We start from the raw sequence: 6,591 nt of genomic DNA, 5'->3' as shown, positions 1-6,591 counted from the left end.
GGAGCACGTATTGGATTATTTCGAGGAGAAGCAATAGGTGCTTACACGAATCCACCGATAAAATAAGTTTCTCTTACACGTCAGTGCGAAATGCCTCGGAATGTTACGCGAGGAATGAAATTTTTGGGTTAGGGTCGTGCGAAATTTTGAATTTTTCAGGAAGAAATGAAAATGGTGTTTTTTTGTTTTAATTGAAAATAATATTCTCAGTTTCTTCGATATTCGTATGAAAAAATTCAGAATTTTTCAACTCTCAGGAAATCACTCGAATTTTGGGAGTGATTAGAAATTCGAAATTTCATATTACGCAGATTAATAGAAACGAAGAAATTCCAAATTTTCCCAATATTCTACCAATTTGCGAGTGACTAGAAATTCGAATCTTGGGGATGTAGAAAATACGAAATAAATAAGGGCGATCTTAATAAATTCGTCAAATTGAACAGGATCTCGGCGCAAGCGTGATTGACCTTTGAATTTTCTTCGATAGCGAGACACAGGTGCAGCGGGTAAGATTCAACGTAATTGCAGAATCTCTAATGAGACAAATCAAAGGAGACTTGGCGCGGTGCGGAACGAATTAATTACTCGAGTCGCGAAGTTACGTACACCGGTGACGAACTTAGCGTGATTTCTACGGCGTGTTCGTCATCGATAAAGCTGCCAGCTAGCATTAATTAGCGCGGTCATTAAGTAGAATCAATAATATAATTCGGTCGTTGCATTCTAAGCTGATTAATCGTGAAATTAATCGGCCGTACGTGATCGTTCTGAATCGAGCATTAAACCGAACGCATTACCAGCCCTCCGTGTATCGAAAATATCATCTATGTAGATTATCTTCGACGTGACGCTGCACAATAATGCGTACCGGGTAAAATCGATATTTTTCAAGTTTGTTTGAAAAGTAATCGAATCGACGAACGTTTCCCGATGTAATGGTTCCTTGTGCTAATTAATTTTATTCCACGTTTCGACGAGTGGCAGCGAACAGAGTGAAAATACACGTTCGTTCCACGAGAAAATGAACACTGGCCTTATTTCGTGAAAAATTTCAAAACGAACCGTTTCATTTCTCCAATCTCCCGATACTTTTATGCAACGTTTAATTCCATACAGAGTAACCATGTATCTTATATATGTAAAAATATGCAATCGCCACTCGATACACTCGAAACGTCATCTCTGTAACAATGCGATTTGCATAATGTGTTACGCGAGCATAAATGACACGTAGTATACAATGCATAACGCAAGTCGTCGAACAACGATAAAAGAATAGAAAAAAAAAAGAGTAACAAACAGAGGCACGTCCTATTGTAAATTTTCAATAAAATCCACGTGTAAAAAGACTTTGGGAGGGGAAAAAACCGAAGGAATTCCATTTATTGGTTTGAAAGCGGGAGGAACAATCAATGGCTATAAATCCGATTCAATGGCGTTCTAAATGTCCCAGACGCGACGTATGAGAAAGATAAGATAACTATATTTGCGATTATCATCCATCACGGTTTTTCCAGAATCACCCTTAAGTGAACATATGGCTCTATTGATGCGACATATATATATTTTAAGAAACAATAAACTCACGTGAAACGATTCCCCTCGACATTTATATCGACCATGTTCACTAATTAATTTACTCTAAAAAATGTTTAAAATGGATCAAGACGAAGGATATAATTTTAACGATTTATTTATCGAATACTATATTTAAAAGAAGGAGAAACGACGATACGTCCTGTCTAAAGTGGATCGAACGAATTCCTCGACATCGTAGATATGATGTCTTATCCCTTTTTATCCTAAGGGTTCCTAAAGCCCCTTGAAAACCAATAAAACTCACCGGTTTCCTCCCCCGATAAAATCAAACAGTTTGATGCGCCCGAATGAGATTCTAATTTATTCACGATTCAACGTCCAATGGTACAAGCGGATTTTACACTCGGTGAATATAAAACTATTAATATCTGATAAATATCAATTTATTACGAGACATTATTTCCCCATTATTTCCACTTCTCCTACTCTAAAAATGAAAAAAAAAAAAAGAAATCAATATCTGCATTTTTTAATCGTCTCAGATTTTCCTTCTTTTTTTTTTTTCATAAAACGCTTAAACGACAGATAGTCTAAGCGGAATGAAGAATTAATCGAAAGCTGTTCATTTTCTGTTCCGTCAAGCAGTTACGTGGACGGTGTAAAATCTGATATCCTTTCCACCTCCCTTCCGTTCATTTCGTAAGAGACGTAAATCAAGACAGACTTTTATCCGTCTTCATCCTACCGTAAAATCCAATATCTCGTATGCGAAACTTACGATTTTATGCGAACTGATGAGGGACTGCGTTCAAGGTGGTAGAAAGAGCAGAAGAGAAAAGAGGGTGGAGGAGGAGGGTGGTTGTGAGCTGGTATAATCGATAAATCTTTTCTCTTTCGAGTACAGCCATCAATAATGTGCATAGCGGGCAAATAAAGCGCTCTTTACTGCAATAATAAATTGCCCGTGAAAGGGAATTTTTCAGTGCTTTTTCTCGCTTTCGTTAATATCGGCCGGTAGCCTCGTAAACTAAGACAAATCGATATCGCGCGTTTCGTGAAACGACACCCGGCCACGAATATTAAGAATTTATCGCGTTTAAGCGTGACACGCGAGTCCAACGTGACGGTGAGAAGGAAAAAAGAAACGCGATCTCTTCTCTCGCGATACGAAAAAAAAAAAAACATTCGATTAAGAAGTTTACGGACGCACTTTTCATTCCACTGGCATACTTTGAACATTTAATTAAACTCATCGCGGGTCAATTTAGTAATGCACCCCCACGTTTAATTTACTTCAACGAGATTCGTGCTTTTTGTTTCTTCTTCTTCCTCTTTTCTCTCTGTTATAAATTACGAACATCGAGGAAAGAGGATTATACCACTCGGTGAACTTGTTCGCCAAGTTCGTAATACGTTCGATGCACTCCTCTCTCCTTCTCGCTCGGCTCTCGGGGCCATAATAAAAATTTCATGTTAACGCTCGATAAATATTCCGAAAGCCTCACCGATACGTGTCTGACGTACGCGGTGCTAATAAGCCATGGTTTATTACCGAGAGAGAATTATGCAACTACTTACGCTGCACTAGCTCTCGCGACCGGTAACAAGAGTGAAAACAATTACAACACCGGACCTTACCATTGAATAACTCTCCAAGTCACGATGAACATCGTGATTGTTATAACTTGCACAATGTTTTTAACTACTCTTATTTTATTCCAAATTTTTCGTGTAATGTGAAAGTTTTGGAAGTGCGAGCACATTTCCAACCGCGTGGAAAAATGTTTCTAGAAAAATTGGAAAAAAATCGTGAGTTCGAAGAATTATGGTTCAAAATTTCTTAGAATATTTCATTGGTTACGAACAATATAATAAAAATTGCAATTAGCAATGTGTTAAAAAAGAAATTTGAAATAATTTATAGTAATAGTAGACATGGAAAATTGCCGCGTTCAGATAATAGAGTTGCTAATTAATGCGACACGAAACGCTTGCTACACTGGCAATTCCCATAAAACGAAAATACATCAATAATTGAAGACTGATCGAATATTTAAGATCGCTCTACGAGTCCCAAACCCATTGTAATCCTGTAACTTCACAAAGCTGTGAATTATAAGCAACCGTAATCTCTGGTTTCTCGTAATGACGAATTTCCATTAAGCTTTCATCGAGCCGGCAATTAAGCGACGAATCTAAAGCACCAACAGTTTTTAACTAAAAATTGCTTCAGCTAAAATTCGAGCCAAAGAAATTTTTCGTTTTATTAAAATTCTTCTCGACTTCTCGCGAAACTTTCAACCTGCTTAACCGGTGATCCATGCCGGTCTCCTATATCGAAAAGGCGGTTCGTTTTCCGACAGAAAACGGGTTCATAATTAAATACCTTTTAACTTACGAAAACGGACGTCTAATTTCGCGCGTGATAATACACGTACGATTGGGAAAACTTTCCGAGCGGTTGAAAATCTCGGTCAAAGCTACATTACCGGCGAAAACTTTGCCAGCAGTTTGACTCTTACAGGATAGACCGCGGAAAAGAATTCCGGAAAATGGTCATCGAGGTTTTGATCAGTAGCTTTTCACCTGACACAATGAACCGTATTAACTAATTCAACTTCCTCTGCAATTTGTAGATTAATTTTTAGGTTAGGTTAAGTTCGTAAACTAGGTTATCCGTTATTTAATACTGCTCCATTTCCCGCCGCATTATTTATATTACGACAAAGAGACTCGAAAAGAATTTTGTTCGTCGTCAAGTGTATACAGGTGATTAACGTTACGGCGAAAGAAAGTCGAGAAAATCTTGAGGAACACACTTAACCGGTGGTGTACTTGGAAACTTTTCGCCTTTACTGTACGTCCTCGATCCGCGACAAAGAAACCGAGCGCGTGCAACAAGGAATCGGATAAAAATTTGATAAAAAGAGCAAACAGCTGGGGAGGGGGGTACGGTCTTTGAATCCGGCCAATTGGCCATCCGCCTAAATAATTTATATCGTGCAGTACATTTACGTGGAAGAGGCTGGTAATGAGCGACCCCGTCGGCCCTGCACTTAACGGAGTTTCGCTCTCCTGTCCGATAATTCGTTCGATAATATTGTTTTCGCGCGTAATTAACTCGCTGGCTAGCATGTGAACCGGCCCCTGTTGCCCTCTTCTCTCGTGAAATTTCTCAATTGCTCCAGCTGCTCCATAAAACCAATAACCGTCACAACGTAGTTATTCCAACGTATATAGCCGTTGGTGGCCGCACGAAAATTATCCACGTTCCCTTTGCGAGAAACGTGTTTCTCGAACGAAAGAGAGAAAAAGAAGAAAGGTTAAAAAAAAAATAGACACGAAGGGTGGATAACGTTATCCTGAAATAAGGCGAGCAGAGACACAGGATGATTGACGTTGTCGCACACGCGTGTAAGATAAGGGAACGGTTGATACGTGATTACACCGATACCTTTCCGCTTCTAAACGGCGCCGACGTCCTGGAAAATCTTACATCGAGGGAAAGTCGAGGAACGAAAAATTCATTTCTCCGCTGCTTTCGACAGACAGGGGAAGCTACGGTAAAAATATCCAAAACGATAAATGGAAACTTTACGATCCTCTCTCTGTTTCAGATGTCGAGGATACGTACGATACGTGCACACACGTCCCTTCTCGTACGATTAATTTAAGAATATCAGAGTGGAATATTGTCAAGCTGAAACTTCATCACGCGTTCTTTTATATTAAAAAGCACAGCTGGTTTAATAAAATTAGAGAAGAAAAAAGCTTATCAGTTCTCTACATACTGAAAAATTCAATTTCTTACTATGAGAACGGGACGAACTCAGTTTAACAGGTTAATACAGAAGACGTGAGCTAACTTTTGCATATTTTAATTCAATTTACTGTGCAAATTGCCGCGTTAAATTCACCGAATTAATTTACAATTTTAACGAACGCATGTTTAACCAAACAGGATTATTATACGTCTGGACAATATTTACGTATTTTTCTTTCTTTCTTATCAATAAGACCGGACAGAAACGTGGCAGTGAACGTGTCTTCACGCTAATACCGGCTCGTCGTCGTTGAAATTTTCCTTTCAGCGATCCTGATTTCTGCACGTCACGGATTTTCTCCGTTTATCGGAAATAAATAGAAAGAGAGAATAGCCGGATGAGAAAGGAGAGATAGATGATCGAGAACGTACACGACAAAGAAGGGAAGAGGAAGAAAAGGGAGAGAGAGAGAATCCATAGCCCGGTGTCTGGCGACAGTCAAGCTATTGCTTTTCCCCTTCAAACCCCTACTTTCCTCCACTGAGTTCAAAGCACCCCATTTATAATGACGATGCCCGTATCCTTAACCAAGGACGATCCTTCCTGCGGCTACAAACTCCTACAGGATCCTCATATTGGATTCCTACCCTCTCTCTGCTTCGAAACCTCACGATACCTAGTTATCTAAGCTCTGAACGTTGGAAAATGGAGATGAATTGCATCGTTTTCAGGTGCATCACCAAACTAATACGTATATAATGATTAATAAGTTATCGGACGAGATACCTACCAGCTGGTAGGCAAGAATGTATGTATATATAGTGATTTTCATCGAGAACGATTTGACTAACGACCTATAATCTCGTTCACGACGTGTTCAACCCCATGTTTCGTATATGTAATACTTTCGTAGTCATCGCAAATATTCGATAATACCGTTCGTTGAGTATTTGCTCGACCATTTATTTACGACGTTTCCTTATTTCTTTTTTCTCGAATTTTTCTGCTAACGAGTTGTGTATTTAATCCTTTATGTCTCAGTGGTTTCGCTGTGAAACCATTATTTCGTATTACTTTCACTATTAGCTACCTGGGTTTGAAACGAACTACCATTAATTCTTGACTTATTTGTGCTAGAGTTATGCGTTACAGTGATCTGTAAGTGTTTGCCTTTTTAAAAACATTTTTTTGTTTAATATTGAGCCTCAAAGGGTTAAATTAATATAAATTAGTAAGCTTTGCATTGGTAAAGTAATGCAAAGTGGCATAAATTAATTTTTTTTTT

The sequence above is a fragment of the Habropoda laboriosa genome, unplaced genomic scaffold, assembly GCF_001263275.1.
Source record: "Habropoda laboriosa isolate 0110345459 unplaced genomic scaffold, ASM126327v1 scaffold28, whole genome shotgun sequence".
In the NCBI taxonomy this organism is placed as follows: domain Eukaryota; kingdom Metazoa; phylum Arthropoda; class Insecta; order Hymenoptera; family Apidae; genus Habropoda; species Habropoda laboriosa.
The sequence above is the reverse complement of the archived record's forward strand: the minus strand, read 5'-3'. Positions refer to the sequence as shown.